This window comes from Scylla paramamosain, chromosome 4 (assembly GCF_035594125.1).
Source record: "Scylla paramamosain isolate STU-SP2022 chromosome 4, ASM3559412v1, whole genome shotgun sequence".
In the NCBI taxonomy this organism is placed as follows: domain Eukaryota; kingdom Metazoa; phylum Arthropoda; class Malacostraca; order Decapoda; family Portunidae; genus Scylla; species Scylla paramamosain.
The window spans coordinates 8,641,838-8,662,500 of NC_087154.1; the positions used below are offsets into that span (position 1 = coordinate 8,641,838).

At 42.1% G+C, this 20,663-nt stretch overlaps 1 non-coding gene across 1 annotated transcript; it reads right to left on the minus strand.

The window, feature by feature from the left end:
• Positions 1–2,787: 2,787 nt before the first annotated feature.
• Trnal-cag (transfer RNA leucine (anticodon CAG)) lies at positions 2,788–2,871 on the minus strand. The gene has a single exon. It is a non-coding gene; the product is annotated as a tRNA-Leu (tRNA).
• Between the last annotated feature and the right edge of the window lie 17,792 nt (positions 2,872–20,663).

Genomic DNA, 20,663 nt, shown 5'->3' on the forward strand with positions numbered 1-20,663 from the left:
CACGGCCTGCCTTCCTAGTCCCCATTCAAGCCAAACAAACCCTCTAGCTGTCTTACTGCATACTTCCTACTGAGCTACATTGCCGAGCTAGTCCACCTGACCAATGTTGGATGGCTAACCCTTTCACTGCCACTTCGCACATTGCTCTCTCTCACACACACACACACACACACACACACACACACACACACACACACACACACCGTTCATTTAAAACCACTCAGGGACTTTTCTTTTCTTTCTGAAGCCAAGTCTTATCATACTGACTGGAACTTGGCTTCTTATTATACTGACTAGGGGGGAGGGAGAGAGAGAGAGAGAGAGATGGCTTCTTATTATACTGACTAGGGGGGAGAGAGAGAGAGAGAGAGAGAGAGAGAGAGAGAGAGAGAGAGAGAGAGAGAGAGAGAGAGAGAGAGAGAGAGAGAGAGAGAGAGAGAGAGAGAGAGAGAGAGAGAGTTGAATAATTATTTTATTAACTCATTTCTTCAGTGTGTTTTTAAGGCTGTGTAATGGGTTTTTAATGCAGAGAATTGTTGCATATGGGAGGGAAAGGTTTACCTAAATGATCACTTGATTCCGATGGGTCATGTGGTGCCGCTGCTGTTCAACACTTGCGGCGCACTGTGTTCCATGCCCTTGACTGGAGTTCCTTCAAAAAGTGACTCTATTAAGAGCTTATTTACCACAAGACTTTATAAGCTCTCCTACCCTCTGCCGTTTAAGAGAAGGCGGCAATTACTGGGTTGTTTTTTTTTTTAAAGTTTGTTCCTTACACCTGGCTCATGGAAATGAAAATAAAGTAATGAATATATATATATATATATATATATATATATATATATATATATATATATATATATATATATATATATATATATATATATATATATATATATATATATATATATAAGGCATTCTCCAACAGGCAGCACTTGGGCGCTAACCTACGTAACCTAAATAACTAGCTTAACTAACTTAACTAACCTAACTAAACTTAAACTAATCTAACTGGCTCATGGATATTTAAAAAAAAAAAAAAAAAACATACAAAACGCATTCCCCAACAGGCAGCATTTAGGCGCTAACCTAACTTAACCTAATTAAATCTAACCTATCTAAAGAAAACCAATTAAACGATACTATAAAAAAAATAAGCATATTTGATTGCCGTCAATTTAACATTCTATTGATAGATCACCGAACGGCTTTGACCTCAACAAGCACAGCAGAGCGAACACTAAGCAAATGATCCTTTCCTGTAGGCTCCGTTTCAATCAAGACTACTCCTTTCTCTCTCTCTCTCTCTCTCTCTCTCTCTCTCTCTCTCTCTCTCTCTCTCTGAGGTAACCTAACCCTCCAGTAGTGTCGTTCATACACATACACAAGTGAAAATTGTGTATGGATGTTAGTCAATCATCTTTTAAGTAAACATACTATTCCTATTTTTTCTATTCATTCATTTATATTTATTTATATATTATTTTTACTATCATTAATTCTCTCTCTCTCTCTCTCTCTCTCTCTCTCTCTCTCTCTCTCTCTCTCTCTCTCTCTCTCTTCCTAATTATACAGTACTCGTTACTCTCTCTTCCTAATTATACATTACTCGTTACAATTTCTTCATTTGGAATAAAATAATAATTTTGATAACTGCTTATCAAAATAATTTTCTTTTGCACCAAATTTGCAATCAAGCCCCTCACCCCCCTCACCCCCACCACCAGCAGAGACTGTTGACGGGCACACTGGCAGGCGGCATCAAGGGTGACGCCACGCTGGACACCTGTCACGAAGTTAACGGCGAGGAAAATGAACCAGCAAGCCATGTCAATATTCAAGACACCTCCTTGTAATTTTGAATATTCTCTTTTGCTACTGGCATCTTCTGTCGGCTTATACTTTATTCATTTATTTATTTATTTATTTATTACTTTTTACTGTTATTTTTCTTTTCATTTTACTTCTTTCATTCATTTGTCAATTTTTGTCTTTTGTTGCCCTTGGTCACAATTCCTCTTATATAAAAACGGAAAAATATATAACTGAATAAATAAACAACAATCCTCGTGCCACACTCAATACTAATCATCCCAAGTGTTGCCAAGGGTGTTCCCTGGTGAGGCACAACAAGCACGCAACGCCACCACGTCCTGCCTGGGGACTTTGAAGATGACACAGAGAAGCACGTGACCGGATACCCTCACCTCTACGTCAGCCAGTCACTATACAACACAGACAGCTCGGATTATCAACACTATTACTTCATCATTACTATTTTTGTTCTGTCAGTAATGTTTTGGTGGCAACAATAACTCGTTCTATTTTTCCTTAGTACCGAACTCTTAAATGCTTCGTCGTTTTAGCCCAGCAACTCTTACCAGGCTATCTTTTCCCAGAGAGAGTGTTAGCTCAGTCTTCAAGGGTGTTTTCCTGATTCTAGTCAGAGCTAAACTAGGATTCGTCACAAGTAAAGAAAAAAAATTAATAAACATCCAAGAGAAACCGTCTAATCACCTCTGTGGTCTTAGAAAATAGTCCAGATGAAAGCACAAAGCGGTTAATATACGACTCTAATTTCCCACGAAGCCCCACTCTGTTCTGCTTCTGGCAGTGTCCCGCCCCAACACACTCGACCCGCAACTACCTGGCCTCACAACACTTCCTCACCCTTCCCCTCCTTGCCATACTAATACCGGCAACAAGGACTATCACGCATGCTTCCTACTGTTACAGGCACCCTGCACAATACGAAAAAAAATTCATGGATGGGCAAGAAAAATGTATTGTCAGGAGTGGGATTCGAACCCACGCCCGGAAGACCGGACTGCGACCTGAACGCAGCGCCTTGGACCGCTCGGCCATCCTGACTTCTGACAAGACAGCTCGGATAACCCGCTTAGTTGCTGGTTATTGTATATGATGATTGTTGTTTTTATTTGTGTATTGCCTTACTGATCAGTGAAATCGAGCGAATACAGGATGCGCGCGCGCGAGCGAGCAAGAGAGAGAGTGTCCCCCCCCCCTCTCTCTCTCTCTCTCTCTCTCTCTCTCTCTCTCACACTTCCTTTCATCACGAATCGACAGGACAGCGCTGCAAAGTTCACGTGTTACTATTTATTACCTAAGGAGGGTTGAGCGGTCACTAAACTAATAATACCCTAACTAACATTAGGACTCGTTCACTACTACATACATACCTTCCTAACCTCATTGTCACCTGTTATGAAATCAGTCATGGGTAAAAATAAGGTGTAATTGTGCTGAATGAGTATGTAACTAAAAGATTTGTAACCTTCTTAAAAAAAAAATCATAAGATTATCATCGTTAATCTGATTTTTTTTTTCTAATGACCTGCACAATACAAAGGAATCGATGCAATGGTATAGTGAAAAGGCTAAATGTGTGTGTGTGTGTGTGTGTGTGTGTGTGTGTGTGTGTGTGTGTGTGTGTGTGTGTGTGTAATAATAATAATAATAATAAACGGTTTATTATTTAGGCAGTTAACAAACAGAAAATGTACAGATGGGGTGGGGAAATACTTAACATTAATCCTAAAGGTAAGTCTAATCTAGAAGGGACTATTGATTGATGGCGCGCACCATGGTGGGAATCGCACTGAGTCTGTACCGGTCCGTGCGCGGCGCCGTGTGTGTGTGTGTGTGTGTAATAATAATAATAATAATAATAATAAACGGTTTATTCTTTAGGCAGTCAACAAACTGAAAATGTACATTGGGGGTGGGGAATTACTTGACATTAATCCTAAAGGTAAGTCAAATCTAGAAGAGACTATTGATTGATGGCTCGCACCATGGTGGGAATCGCACTGAGTCTGTACCGGTCCGTACGTGGCGCCTTTAGGGGCGTTATCTTATTATTGTGGTGTCTGGTGGCACGGGTAGGGCGAGGCGCGTCAGGCGGCAGCATGTTTCTGAGACGTGAATGATTCAGAAGTCCCCTTCCAAACTTCTCCAGAGCCTCACTGTACCTGGTGGATAGTCTGGACAGCTTCAGGGTGTTCAGGGCTTCTTCATAGGTGGTGTATGCAGGGCCAAGGATGACCCTGCACGCCCTTTTCTGCACACTCTCCAACTGTAGCTGTTGAGTTTGTGTGAGAGAGGAGGACCACGCTGGGGAGGCGTACATGAGTTTGGGGAGGATGAAGGTAAGGTACACCCCCCTTAACTCATCTGTCGGCGTCCCCAGCGACCTGAGTCTGCGCAGCATGTACAGCCTGTAGGTAGCTGATCTTATGGTGCTGGCGACATGCTGCTTCCAGGTCAGCTGGTCGTCCACCATGACTCCGAGGAGCTTGGCACATCGGACCACCTGGAGGGGGTGAGGGCCCACTGAGAGCTGGGGAGGGGGCACTGGTACAGAAGAGGTACAGAAATGCATCACCACAGTTTTGTTGTGGTTGATGGTCATCCTGCTCTCCTCCGTCCACGTCTGCAGCCGCTCCAGGATCGCTTGCAGTGGCGAGTAGTCCGGGTTCTTGGTGGAAACTGGGACGCCCACGGTGCAGTCGTCCACATACTTCCAGCGATGGGGGGTGTCAGTGAGGGCGTCGTTAATGAGGAGGAGGAAGCATAGAGGACCCATCTTGGTCCCCTGGGGGACCCCACAAGTCAGCTGTTGGAAAGTAGAGACAGAGCCCTGATAGCGAACGGCCTGACGCCTCCCTGTGAGGAAGTCGGCTAGCCACGCTATCAGGTTAGAAGGGAGACCCAGACTCACTGCCTTGCTGATGACAACAGTGTGATCAACAAGATCAAAAGCCTTTTTGAAGTCCACAAAAGCAACAGCTAGAGAGGTGTTTCGCTTGTCCAGGTGGCTGTGGATGAATTCAAGGAAGCTGGTCAGGTAATGGGAGGTGGAGGTGGCTTTAATATTTCCAAACTGTCTGATATCCACGGTATTACAGATTTTGGTGTAGGCCCAGTCATATACAAAATCTTCACAAATAAGGCTAGGGATGGGGGTGATAGACACTGGTCTGAGGTCATTGAGTGACTGTGGACTGGAGGTTTTGGGGATGGGGGTGACGTAAGATGTCTTCCAGTCCTCAGGGCAAGAGTGTTGGGAAAGTGAAGCGTTTATTATTGAGCATAGCGGTGTTGCTAGCTCTACAGCAAATTCCTTGTAAATTTTTATAGGAAGGTCAGTGGGTGTGGTGGATCTTGGTTTGAATTTGAGTATTCTCTTAAAAACATCCACCGCCTGGACACTGGGGGGATGAGAGGGGGCCGGAAGATAGGCAGGAAGCAGAGTGGTGTGGAGGGGAGGAAAGGTTTGACAGATAGCAGCAAAGTGATCGTTCATCTCCTGAGCCGCGAGAGTAGCAGGAAGGTGTGAGGTGCAAGGAAGAGACGAAGTGTGCTTTTGTAGGCCACACAAAGCTTTGATCTTAGCGTACCACTGTCTGTTGTTGGTCAGCTTGAGGTGGTGTATCTTGTCTGGGTAATAGTTTGCCTTTGCAGCCTTAATCTCCCTGATTACTCTGTTTCTTAGTTTCCTGTAAAGGACCGGGCAGGAGTGGAACGCCCAGGTCCGCTGACGCATGAGTCTTTTAATGCGGGGTGTCATCCAGGGAGTATCAGAAGGGTGCGTTGTGACGCTCTTGGTTGGGAAGTAGTGGTGGAAGGCCTCTGTGGTGGTGGCGACGTAATTCTGCCATTTTAAGCGGACGTCCTCCACATCCAGCACCTCGGTCCACGGGTGTTGTGTCACCCACTGCCCAAACTCCCTCATGGCTGAGTCAGGCATGGGGCGGTGGGTCCTGGTGACGGTTGACCGGGGGGTCGAGGTGGTGGGTGTGGGTGTCCACAGTATGGAGAGGTGGGTGCTCCGTCCCATGGGAGGCAGCGGTTTGGGGGGCGAGTACTGCTGGCCCAGGTCTGTCAGTATAAGGTCGAGGATGGCTTGCTGGTGGGTGGGGAAGTCCACGACCTGGGTGAGGTGTAGCTGGTGTAGAATATCGTTGATATCTAATCTGTTAAAGTCCCCACAGATGACCAGTTTGGCGGCAGGATACTTCACCCTCAGGGCATCAGCAGTGTCGATGATGTAAGCGGTGAGTAACTGTGCTGTCAAAAACTTTCAAGATCTAACTCCCCTCGTGATTTCTGGCATCTAGCCAAAAATATCTCCAATAACTTTGCTTCTTCTTCTTTCCCTCCTCTACTTCAACCAGATGGCACCACTGCTATCACATCTATTTCTAAAGCTGAACTCTTTGCTCAAACCTTTGCTAAAAACTCTACCTTGGACGATTCTGGGCTTGTTCCTCCCTCTCCTCCACCCTCTGACTACTTCATGCCTCGTATTAAAATTCTTCGTAATGATGTTTTCCATGCCCTCGCTGGCCTAAACCCTCAGAAGGCTTATGGACCTGATGGGGTCCCTCCTATTGTTCTCCGAAACTGTGCCTCCGTGCTTGCACCTTGCCTAGTCAAACTCTTTCAGCTCTGTCTGTCAACATCTACCTTTCCTTCTTGCTGGAAGTTTGCCTACATTCAACCTGTTCCTAAAAAGGGTGACCGCTCTAATCCCTCAAACTACCGTCCTATTGCTTTAATTTCCTGCTTATCTAAAGTTTTTGAATCTATCCTCAACAGGAAGATTCTTAAACATCTATCACTTCACAACCTTCTATCTGATCGCCAGTATGGGTTCCGTCAAGGCCGCTCTACTGGTGATCTTCTGGCTTTCCTTACTGAGTCTTGGTCATCCTCTTTTAGAGACTTTGGTGAAACTTTTGCTGTTGCCTTGGACATATCAAAAGCCTTTGATAGAGTCTGGCACAAAGCTTTGATTTCCAAACTACCCTCCTACGGTTTCTATCCTTCTTTCTGTAACTTCATCTCAAGTTTCCTTTCTGACCGTTCTATTGCTGCTGTGGTAGACGGTCACTGTTCTTCTCCTAAATCTATTAACAGTGTGGTGGCTCGTGGGGGGTGGTACACGACGCACACGATGATGGAGGCCGTGTTGCTGGGATGGCAGGGGGGCGTGACTCTCACCCACAGGGCCTCTACACCGGCCGGAATATCGACAGGGAGGTGTGAGGGGCTGAGGGAAGAGCGGCAGAAAACGGCCACTCCACCCCCCCTGCGTCCTGACCGCAGGTGATGGTAGAGCTGGTAGCCCTGCATTGAGCACACCTCAGGAACAATCTGCCACGCCTCAGTAACCGCCACAATGTCTGCACAAGTAGAACTCACCGTCACGATTAATTCGTCCATTTTGTTGGCTAAAGATGTTGCATTGAATAAGAGGAGGGAGGGTAAACTGTACCAAATCCGAGGTACTTCAATGTGCCTGTATTCCTTCTTCCCTACCCTGCGGTCAACTCTGGCACTTGAGGTCACAACCTTGATGGGACACACTTGTTTCCCTCCCCTCGACCCGCGGTTCCGAAATAGTTTCAGGGTCTTAAGGCACTTTATCACGTTGGGCGGCGGGTAACCTGATCCTCGCCTGCGACGTAGGAGGTAGTTGCGTTCGTACGTTTGCACTGGAGCACACATTGTTCTTTATGTGTCGCCACTCACTCGCTAAATGTGTTCACAAGTACAGTAATTTCACCAGGGCGAGCCTAAAACTAAAAGCTAAGAGTTGAAAACAGAAAAAAAAAAAAAAAAAAAAACTAAGGTCGCTATCACTAAGGGTAGGGGGAGGCCAACAAGCTGGCCGAGGCTGCCCGAGAGCGCCAAAGGTCACACGTCCTGCCCGTGTGAGGTCAGAACAGCGTGTGAAAAATTGTGTGTGTGTGTGTGTGTGTGTGTGTGTGTGTGTGTGTGTGTGTGTGTGTGTGTGTGTGTGTGTGTGTGTGTGTCACCTACCTTAGTAACACGGATACAACCCACCAACACCAACTTTCTGCCGTTACTCTTACGTCCCCGAAAGGCTGAGTTCGATCCCGGCTTCTACTGTAAATCTCTGTGGACGAGGCGACGCTCTACATACGTGAATACAGTGCAAAAACACCCCTCTCCCCCACTGCGTTATTGAGAGCTGCAGAGCAACGAAAAATACAGCGCAGCGTGACTCACAAGCCAATATCCATATATGTCATTATGAACTATACAGAAACTCCCGAGATGACGTGTACTAAAGGCAAAGCCAAGTAAATATCTGGGTATTCCACCAAGCAGGTGAGAATTTAATGCCCATGAAATGTTTTAGCTTGAAGTGTGTATACAAACATCTAATCTGGTACAAAGTATATATGCACATTTGCAAGATGATGTACAATAATAAAAGAGCAAATGTTCGCATACCCCGCCACATAAAGACACGTACACAAATACACAGAGTCCATGGGAATATATTACCCAAAAAAGAAAAAAAAAATGGTAAAAATTCATGAAACCAACCAGCCTTCATTTAGGAAACGTGTACAAAATCACTGACTCAAAGAGCGAGTGAAGCGACGAAGACAAGCACAAAGTATCATTAATAAAGTACGAGATATAATACTGAAGAATCTGTAATATGAATCTTAACCACAGGAAGTGTTATTTACCTTAATGCAGGTGGCAGGTAGTGGTGGTGGTGGTGGTGGTGGTGTTAGTGACGCTGCGTGGAGAATCACATTAACTCTTTACTGCACTTATTTAATTGGAGTAACCCTAAAGGCAATTTCAGTATGCTAAAATTGAGTCACATGTATTTTAAAGTCTGAAAGCCATAGCATTGTAAGGGTTACGAGTCACGTGTGTGGTTCAGCTGCATCACGTCGTGCCCAGGCGTGAACACGTTGACTTGCCACACTCTCCAAGTGACACCCCACCCAGCCTCAGCGTCTGCCGCACCTGAGGAAGAGGAGCAATACAATGAAGCACAGTTAAAAAAAAAAAAAAAAAAAAAAAAAGTGAAAAAATAATCCATTTTGTTTCAAAGAATTTTTGTACCCTGAGAAATAAATTTTCCGTAGAATATATATATATATATATATATATATATATATATATATATATATATATATATATATATATATATATATATATATATATATATATATATATATATATATATATATATATATATATATATATATATATTAAAGAGAGAGAGAGAGAGAGAGAGAGAGAGAGAGAGAGAGAGAGAGAGAGAGAGACAGAGAGACTGACAGACAGACAGACAGACCTAAAAACGTATATGTTGTTGGGCAAAATTGTTATTGTTAATTAGTGTGTGTGTAGTACATTCCCACAGCGTTTCCGGAGAGCCAAAGGTAATATCTCAACACTAGAAATAGTTCATTAGTGCAACCTCAGTTGTCACGCCACCAACAATTCAAACGCCCAGTGTGTGGTGCCTGTGTTGTGCCAATTTGCTCCAGAGTCAAAATTTCTCCCGGATGACATCACTGCGCATGCGCACTATAATGAGATGAAGGCATCATATCATCATTATTTTATACATTTCATGCATTTTTCGCCTTCATTATGGAGTATTAGTATTTTATCTCCTACTTTATTATCATTGACGAGTTACTATTGCTGTGTTGTCTGTGGAGTATGTTGTGATGGGAATGGAGCAAGCAAACAAGAGTAGAGAGTGATAACAGCACCAAAACTTACTCCATGCGCGAGTGTTAAAATCCTCCCATCGAGTTTTATAGTCACTGCTTTACGTTTTACCAGCACCTGTACCAAATATGTTCTGGTCTCCTAACTCACTCACTATTCAAGTTTATTTGCTCCATTTCTATCCTAACATATTCCACAGACAACAAGGCAATAGTGGTATGTCAATGAAACTCCATGCCAATGTTGATAATACGTAAAATATACACGAATTTCTCAAAAGTTACCGGAAATGTGCATGAACTTAAAAAAAAAAAAAAGGGGGGGGGGAACCGCTGAAATATACGAATATAAAACAAGGTGGTAGGACTTTTATACTCTTTATTTCATTTATATCCCTACGTATTCCACAGACAACACAGCAATGCTACTATGCCATACAGATGTTGATTCCCGTCTTAATTGCTCCCGAGAGTATTAACTGGTAACATCATTCTTGCCCATACCAGGTTTCGCATGTCGCTTGGTACCACACGGCGGCCCCAAACTCTCCATGACCCAAAATCACAGCCAGTCAGAACGCCGCCTTTGCCTGCGACCTGCCTCCTCCCTGATACGTCTCTCCAATCACAGCGGACACTCGGTCTACTCATGAAACAGTCACAAACAATGAAATAAACTCAGGAGGCCAGGAGGGACACATGGCTCGCACAAGTTTTTCACACAATAGTTTATCTCATCTCAGCATTCCCGACACCTATAACAACGGTTGCCAACGAGGGAATACTCGCCACAGTTGTATAAAGAATTATTATCGAGTCTTTTAAGGCAGGCTTTGCTGTGATCTGATAACAATTACGCCAAAATCTGTCGTTACATAATTTCTTCCCACCAATACTTCCAGCACAGACAGCAGTACCTGGAGCACACGTCCTAAACACTCGAGCACTAAATTTTGATTTGCCTATATAATTGAATAGTACACAAGCTTAGCTTTTATTCGTGGTAAAAAATATTATTTATGTACTTATTGCTCTACCTGAAGCACTATTTGCAGCTTGTAACAGGTGATCACACACACACACACTCACTCACACACGATCACTACCACTGGCTATACTCAACCTACGCATGTAATGGCTGCCTCTAAAATACACCAGACATGACGTCTAGGAAACTCAATTTAAATATTACCCAATGATCAGTGAACAAGAGGATAGGTAATCATGCAGTTAACGAGCCATTCAAGCAGGAAACTGTACACCAGGTGACAGCACCGGTGGTTAGTCACGTGACCGGCTGCGTCGAGGATGGACTGCCCGGGTCCACGTGTACGAGCTATGTATAATACGACTGAGCTTTGCATACAGCGGAAGATCACTCAATATATAAATGTCTGTACAACGCAAAGACAGAAATACTACGATAATAGCTCGACAAACATTTCTTACCCATCCCCCTCACGCTTCCACCGCTCGTTTTAAACTAGCAGTTATGCACGCTACTCTATCGAGTCATTACTAATGTTAAAACAGTATAGCGTTCAGGTACGAGAAATTGTAGAAGAAATAAGAAATGTAATACAATATAACACAAGTCGGCAACCCTCACCTCAAACTAGCTATTGCCCGCTGCCATGTTACCACTCGCTACGTTCCTCCTTCCACCCCATCACGCAAAAGATCGCTGCTTCCTTATACGAGTACACCACTTGCCTACCCATAGACATAAGTAAGCCAGCTGGAAGAAGACCGAACTGTACAAACCAGAGTTCACCACCGCACTCACAAGTACCTCCACTCTCGACCACTGACCAACCTTCACTGATCGTCTGATGAGACTGAGATGATCATACGTAGTCTTGGAGAAAAGTATCGAACATGTTTGTTTCTCTTTCTTGCTCTTCTATCAGTTTAGGGTGTTATTTTTTTATCGGTATATTTTTGTATCTTCAGAATGTCATTAAAATATCTAAGATTCTATTTGTATTATTATATTTACTATTTGACCAAGACTGATCGTCGTCTCTTAGCAACATTATCGAACATTCTTCTTTTTCTTCTTCTTGTAGCTACATTATTACTCTCACCAACATATAATCCAACTTAAGAATGACAATAAAACATCAATAATTATATTCTTTATTAGGTATTCATGACTAACAGCTGAGTATAGTGTTTTGTGGAGTCTGACGCTGTACCTCTGACACCTCGACCCCCTGCTTATTGGAACCACACGACAAAGGAAGAATCTTAATTTTCCTTTGGTACAACAGAATCCACTCTCAGCCACGACTCCACTGGATATTTACACTTATAGTCGCGAAAATAACTTGAAAATATGAGAGTAGGAATCCAAGCAGCCACTATAGTAAGGTCCTGTATACTAGTGATCAAAATAACACAAAACCTTGCCACGTCTCATTTTGATTACTAAGGAAAAGTCAAGGTGTTATTTTCAGGGTGTTACATAAATTCTATGATAGGCATGGAAGAGTGGAGATTATTTTTATTTAGGTAGACTGAATTAAGGTTGAAAATTAGACAAAATGAAGAAATATATGGATATAAGCGTACTGTAAAATTAGTTTATGCATTATTGTACGTAATGTAGGTATAGAGATTTTTTTTCTTTTTCTTTACTTTTTTATCATTTCTTTTTTTATTCACAATTTACCAGTCAGTTGCTTATCTTCCTTCGGCTCGTCCCTGTTAGAGGTCACCACAGCGATTAGAACTTCGCAGTCGTTAACGAAAAGCAAAAAGGAGGCAATGAGTCACGATAATATGCAAAGGTGTTAAGTACAAAAATAAATAAATAAATGTAACAGAATCTGCGAGGGAGGTTTCAAGACACTTATCCTTCAATTTTCGATGACGTCTTGACGTCTCTTTTGGGACTGGCGCCTAAGTGGGATTTTTTTTTTTTCCGGGTTTGTTTCCCTTGGCCAGGGACCCTATTACATAAAAATTCATGCATTTGCCAGGTATGCTGCAGTATCTTCAGTGAATAAGTCTATCCATTCATTTATCAGTCAGACAATAGATCAATAACCACCACCATCACCACAATTATTACTACTACTACTACTACTACTACTGCTACTACTACTACTACTACTACTACTACTACTACTACTTTTACTTATTTATGTACTTATCCATCTATCTGTTTATTTACTGTATTTATTCATTTATTTACTCCTTTATTTTTTTTCGACTAGTTACGCCTTCGAAGCCACGACATCCAATTCAGAAGTAATATCAATACTGTCTTTATCCAATTCAGTCACCCCGTCGCCTCCAAAATCCGCACTCCCGAGACATTCTTCACCCGCTCGTGTTCCCCTGCTCGGCTGTCTTGTCACGCCAGCGGCAGGAACATTTTATTTAAGGTAGCGATTTATTAATAGGCTTGAGAGAAAATTTCACTCGTCTTGAGCTACATGATACAGATTTGAAAATATCTCTGGTAACGCACTCTTGGCAAACAAAGGAATCGTAGTCTCTTAAAACTGCAGCAGAGCACTGCCTTGCGTCACCAGATCTTACGCATCAAGCAGTGACCAAGCAAGGAGTGACGGCCGTACGTTAAGATAAATAAAGTCTACATTGTATGTCCTATAATCAACTTCTCATATTTGGAAGTTAAGGACCTGAAATTTTCGGGAAATCAGATATTATTAAGAGTTGTTCCAAAATTATTTCACTCTTGGTGCGCGTATGCCTTTCTTGAACCATACAAAAGGTATTATTATCGTCAAAGGAATGACATACCAATATACATATTATGCAGCAGGAGAACCAGCCGCTTCCTATCACTAAACCCTAACGGCTTCGAATTAACGGCCTGCATTTCGGTAGTGTGTGAATTATTCCGTATATTGTAAGGTACAGTAAAATCCCTCTCATCCGGCATTCGAGTATCCGGCAGCTTCAAGTATCCGGCACATTTTTCCCCGAGCCTTAAAATCAATAAAAAATCAATGTGTACTCGTAAAATCGATTAAAATTCCCGCGCGAGGCATACTTTGTCCCCTCACCACCAGAGCGCACTGCTTCGCGTCACCCGCGGCCCACTGCACTGTGTTTACTCAGTGACTCAGTCCCGCGTGTGCACTGTTTATCGCCTGACGCCTTCATCATGCCTAAAGTTGTAGAAAAGAGGAAGCGTGTTGTGCTTACACTTAAGCAGCTGATCAGATCAGCTGCTGATTAAGATCAGCTGATCTTTGTTATGGTAAGATGCGTGAGTATAGGGTGGTGATTGTGGACATAATTTCACTTCTATTCAAGTATCCGGCAATATTCAAGTATCCGGCATGTCGGCGGTCCCGTTGATGCGGATAAGAGGGATTTTACTGTACTGTATTTATTCTTAACATACGGCCGTGAGTTCCTTACTATGGCCTTCACGGTTCGTTTTAGCTATGCACACAGTGTTGGCTGGAGCTGTGAGGGACGAGAGAAAGCAATGAGCCAAGGTATGATATCACCTGTGGTTATAAATTCAAATCTGTAATCACGTCAAGTTATTCTGAACATTGCAATGAAGATATTCTAAAGGCAAAAGTTGAATATAAAAACAAAAAATAGCAAAGGTAGCAAACAAAATAAATAAAAGAAAAAAAGTATGTAACAGTAACAGCAGTTAGCGATTGGCCAAGATGTGATAATTTTCTAGTGATGAAGTGAAGTAGTTAGAACCTGTAATGACGCTTACTTAAATTAACGTTACTGTGATGTAACGGCAAGAACTGGATGAAAGAACGAGAGCTAAAAGAGCCAATGAGGACATCCTTAGAATTTCCTTCTCCACTAAGGAAGAAAATTAAGAGACCCCTAGCATTGTCTACAAAAAAGGCAAGGCAAGGAGAACATGACAATACTTTGCCTCTCCTCTATAAAGACAGGCCAAGGAGGACATTCCTAAAATTCTCCTCTTGACGAAAAACGAAAAGCAAGGAAAGACACATCAAGAGCTCTCTTCTCCAACATAAATGAAACGCAAAGAGGATTCCGTTATAATTCTCCTCTTCATGGAAATATAACGCTAAGGAGATCATGCCTATAAATTGTTCCCACTAAAAAAAGAAAGCTAATGAGAACATCCTATTAATTCATGCACACTGCTACTGAACACAACTCGAACACAAGATGGTACAGCACACCTGCACTCATTACTTGTTACTCCTCAGCAGGTGAAGGCGCAGCTCGAAGAATGGATGCTACGTACAAGACTCACTTCCAAGATTTTACTCATTAAGGAGGTGAAATAATACTCCATTGAACGGGGATAAAAAAAAAAAAGCCTACGACAAAAGCTCCAACTACGGACTTGCTATACAGACTTCCCCTTTATTCCTCGCGGCTACAACCTGTCCTTCACCATCCCACGTCGACAACCGCCTCTCCTCCCCGCCCTCGCCCAAGCAGCTTCACACGTAAGGCGAGGAAATGATCCTGCGGCACTTGTAGATGTACGCCTCTTGCAGCACGTCGTCCTCCACCCTGACGCAGCGAGTGGTGGGCGGGCATTCACACCTGAAGGTATTGCCAACACCATATACTTGTGTAGTCGGTGGACAGATGGAGAGATGGATGAATGGATGGACAGATGCATAGATAGTAGATAGGTTGGTAGGTAAATAAGTAGTTATGAGTTTAGGTAAGAAGACAGACAGACAGAAAGATAGAGAGACAGATAGGAATAGATACATTCAGGAATTGAAATATACGAGTATATATATATATATATATATATATATATATATATATATATATATATATATATATATATATATATATATATATATATATATATACATATATATATATATATATATATATATATATATATATATATATATATATATATATATATATATATATATATATATATATATATATATATATATATAGGTAGATAGATAGATAGATAGCTGGATAGACAGATAGATAGATAGATAGATAGATAGATAGATAGATAGATAGATAGATAGATAATTTTACTGGACAAAGGATCAGAGGATAGACGTATTATGTATATATTGCAATTATAAAATTATGTGGTGATTTTATGTAAAGATTAAATAAATAGAAGAAATATAATAAAGCATTATAAGAGAGAGAGAGAGAGAGAGAGAGAGAGAGAGAGAGAGAGAGAGAGAGAGAGAGAGAGAGAGAGAGAGAAAGCAAACACACACACACTCATACTCTCTCTCTCTCTCTCTCTCTCTCTCTCTCTCTCTCTCTCTCTCTCTCTCTCTCTCTCTCTCTCTCTCTCTCTCTCTCTCTCTCTCTCTCTCACACACACACACACACACACACACACACACACACACACACACACACACACACACACACTGACAAATAAAACAGGAATGCATTGCAGACTCAACACACAAAGGGTCGTATGCAGTTCGCGAAAGAATCCCCACAACTGTCCTCGATCATTAAAGCAATTACAGCTGTCCTAAAGGCAATTCAATGAAACACACCTGCACACACCTGAGTTATTTACTACACAGAAGAAAGTATTAGTAATATTAGTAATAGTAGCAGTGGTAGTAGTAGTAGTAGTAGTAGTAGTAGTAGTAGTAGTAGTAGTAGTAGTAGTAGTAGTAGTAGTAGTAGTTGTTGTTGTTATTGTTGTTGTTGTTGTTGTTGTTGTTGTTGAAGAAGAAAAAGAAGAAGAAAAGAAGAAGAAGAAGAAGAAGAAGAAGAAGAAGAAGAAGAAGAAGAAGAAGAAGAAGAAGAAGAAAGGAGAAGAAGAAGGAAGAAAGAAAGAAAGAAAGAAAGAAAGAAAGAGAAAAGAAAAGAAGAATGATGATAATGATGATGCTGATGAAAAAGGAAAAGTAGTAGTAGTAGTAGTAGTAGTAGTAGTAGTAGTAGTAGTAGTAGTAGTAGTAGCAACAAGAGTAACAGAGGCAGGGCAGCAGTAGTTGTAACAGTAGTAGCAGTAATAGTAACAGCAGCAGTAGCAATATGAGCACGAGTTGAAGCAACAGTAGCAGCAGCAGGAAAAGACTCACTGGTTGCGCAGGTAGTAGATGTGTCGCCTCAAGTCACCGTAGATCTCCCACCCACAGATGCTGCGGCTGTCACAGTACCGCCCCACCACGTTGAACGCCCCTCCCGAGGCCCCGCTGATAGAGCGCTGCGGGGAGACAAAGACAGGTTGTGAAAAGAAGGATTTACTGAGAGATAAGAATTGAAAAAAAAAATAATAATGGTAATAATAATAATGAGGTGGAAAACAGAGTGAAAAAAAAGTAGAAAATTGTGAAAACAAGGATTAGAAAAAAAAAAAAAATAATATATATATATATATATATATATATATATATATATATATATATATATATATATATATATATATATATATATATATATATATATATATATATATATATATATATATATATATATATATATATATATATATATATACACACACACACACACACACATATTTAGTTCATGTGGACAACGAAAAATATGGTAATTGTTTTGTTACCTGCTAATGAAAGAAAAAGCTTCGATAGGTAACTGATACAATGAGCCATCAAAATTATATTTAAAACAAGTGATATTTCAGTAATCTTTCTATATGGGGATGAAAAAAATAAGTATCCTAAATCATTACAAAAACAACGTAATCATGATGTTACCCGTCACCGAAAATTACTTCTATAGCTGACTGATTGAATGAGGTGCCAACCAAATTCATATATTAATTAAACATACAATATTCCATAAATTTTCATCCTTCATCGAGTTATTTATCCAAGAGTCATTATTCATATTAAAGTTCATTATCCTTGTCGACCACAAAGAAGCCCCGGCAGCCTGCACCTCATTACCGTGGATACCAAATACAACAACAAGGCGGGACAATCATTTCCCAACTCAAGCAAAACGAAGACCTGGTGAGCCGCCTGTTTATTTCTGGTGGCCTTCAGATCTATTAAGAAATACCGAATCCTTGCGTCACCAGACACCGGAACGCGCGACCCCCTGGTAATGACAGTTCGAGAGGTTGCTGAGGCACGGGTGGAGGACCTAAGGCGGCGGTGGCTCGAATGTCCAATCCTGGAATGAAGCGTACTGGACACCGATGAATCCCCTTGACCATCTTATCCACAAACACACACACACACTCACACGCACAGAAGTAATAGGGTACGCGACAACGAGCATGATTCGTTCCAATGTAGCGTTCGTTATGGCAAATGTGCGTTACGGCGACTGAAGAATCTATGGGAAAAAAAACATAATGGGTTCCAGGGAACCAGAAAGTAATATAAAAGATTCCACAGTTTTCGAAGAAATACATCAAAATGAGCACATTTGCACCACTACATTACAGATAACACAACAAATATATATAGCAGCATCCTTCTGAGTTTCGCGTCTAGCCCTTAATTCTCACCATCCCGTGTTTCGCGCATTATCACCCCGAATTTCCCATTGCTTTGACAAGTATCGGTCACATTTATCTACTGTCGAGGTCACGCGTATACATACAAAAAAACTCGCCTGCTTCGGAGCCGTCTCTCTCTCTCTCTCTCTCTCTCTCTCTCTCTCTCTCTCTCTCTCTCTCTCTCTCTCTCTCTCTCTCTCTCTCTCTCTCTCTCTCTCTCTCTCTCTCTGTGTGTGTGTGTGTGTGTGAAAGTAAGAACAGTCCTAGGGATTGCTAAAAAGAATGAGACTGACTGAGAATGAAAATGGAACTACGTATACAAGAGTGAGAAAGAGTGAGAGGATGAAGCGAAAGTGACATAAAATGAATGGAGGAGAGAGAGAGAGGAGAGGTATCACTCCTTTGTCCCCTATCTCTAAGAGATAAGGGGGAGGGAGTTGATAGGGAGGGAGGTTTGAGACAAGACGAAAGAAGCGAGAGGAAAGAAAAAAAGGGAGGAAGGGACAGGCAGTGGATAGGTGGGCAGCGCCTCGCACAGCTGGTGAGTTAGTCTTGAGAGTTTTTGTTTGTTATTCCGATTAAATTTATAGCAAAAATTCAGTGTTCGCACGAATGACGAGTTTGTCTTGCCAGTTTTGGTTCGTTTTTCTGCTTAAATATTTAATAAGATTTCAGTGCTCGCACGAGTGACGAGTTCGTTTTGCCAGTTTTGGTTCATTATTAAGTATTAAACTTTCAGTGCATCATTGCAGTTGTACGTTATAACGACCGTGCGTTGTCGCGCACCCTACTCTATTGACCCTCGGAATGAGCAGGTAGTGAAGGTGTTTTTGGTGTGAGAAACATCTACCATTTTAACTCCTTCGTTGCTGGTGATGTTCATCTACTTATTCATCTAAGTAAACTTGAACAAATTCAGTTAGTTAAAAATATTACGACAGGCACTGGGAGGTTTTCTTTGAGCGATTAATTAATGGTGGCTTTTTCAAATCATGCTGCAAATTTGTACTTGAACATTTCGTAAAGTTTAAGGAGAGTCCATCAAAAGATTATGTTGACATGAAAAAAAAAAAAACTACACGAGCTTGACTCAAATAATGTATACTACTACTACTACTACCACTACTACTACTACTACTACTACTACTACTACTACTACTACTACTACTCCCCCCCCCCAAGACCACGCAAAGAACCAGACAAATCATCGCAGAATCCTTTTTCCCACACTCGACAATAAGGATCAGACGACATTCACAAGATTCCAGGTATTATAAAAAACTCCTCCTCGACAGCTAGTCCTATATTGCCTTCTGGTTGGGTGTTACGGTACACATGATTATTGCTTTAGGACGCAATGAGGCCACAAGACCAAGGCACTGTAATGCGATCTGCCGCCATGTAAGGGGAGATATGAAACTCCTGCCACCTTTTGAAGGGAACCTACGCATTTGTGACAGAAGACGAATATGAAAGACCTCCATCAGTCTTCCCTTTGATGGCAAATGGAGGGAGAGGAGGGGAAGGAGGGATGGATGGAGGGAGCGTAGGGAGATAGTGGAGGAAATGTTGTTGTCCTCCTTTCTCCTAGTAAATTACCCGTGTAGGTGTCCCATGCAGGTGTGTACGACAGGTGGCAGGCTGAACTAATTACAGGTGCTTACTACTTCAAACGGTGAGGACTGTTTTAACTTAGTAGTGGAAATTAGGTTCTCTCTCTCTCTCTCTCTCTCTCTCTCTCTCTCTCTCTCTCTCTCTCTCTCTCTCTCTCTCTCTCTCTCTCTCTCTCTCTCTCTCTCTCTCTCTCTCTCTCTCTCTCTCTCTCTCTCTCTCTCTCTCTCTCTCTCTCTCTATGCGAATATTAAATTGATCAAATCTCTCTCTCTCTCTCTCTCTCTCTCTCTCTCTCTCTCTCTCTCTCTCTCTCTCTCTCTCTCTCTCTCTCTCTCTCTCTCTCTCACTCTCTATATGCGAATATTAAATTGATCAAACTCTCTCTCTCTCTCTCTCTCTCTCTCTCTCTCTCTCTCTCTCTCTCTCTCTCTCTCTCTCTCTCTCTCTCTCTATGCGAATATTAAATTGATCAAAAATCTCTCTCTCTCTCTCTCTCTCTCTCTCTCTCTCTCTCTCTCTCTCTCTCTCTCTCTCTCTCTCTCTCTCTCTCTCTCTCTCTCTCTCTCTCTCTCTATGCGAATATTAAATTGATCAAAAATCTCTCTCTCTCTCTCTCTCTCTCTCTCTCTCTCTCTCTCTCTCTCTCTCTCTCTCTCTCTCTCTCTCTCTCTCTCTCTCTCTCTCTCTCTCTCTCTCTCTCTCTCTCTCTCGCTCGCTTGTCTCTCTATGAGAGTAATAAATTGATCAAAAATCTCTCTCTCTCTCTCTCTCTCTCTCTCTCTCTCTCTCTCTCTCTCTCTCTCTCTCTCTCTCTCGCTCGCTCGCTTGTCTCTCTATGAGAGTAATAAATTGATCAAAATCTCTCTCTCTCTCTCTCTCTCTCTCTCTCTCTCTCTCTCTCTCTCTCTCTCTCTCTCTCTCTCTCTCTCTCTCGCTCGCTCGCTTGTCTCTCTATGAGAGTAATAAATTGATCAAAAATCTCTCTCTCTCTCTCTCTCTCTCTCTCTCTCTCTCTCTCTCTCTCTCTCTCTCTCTCTCTCTCTCTCTCTCTCGCTCGCTCGCTTGTCTCTCTATGAGAGTAATAA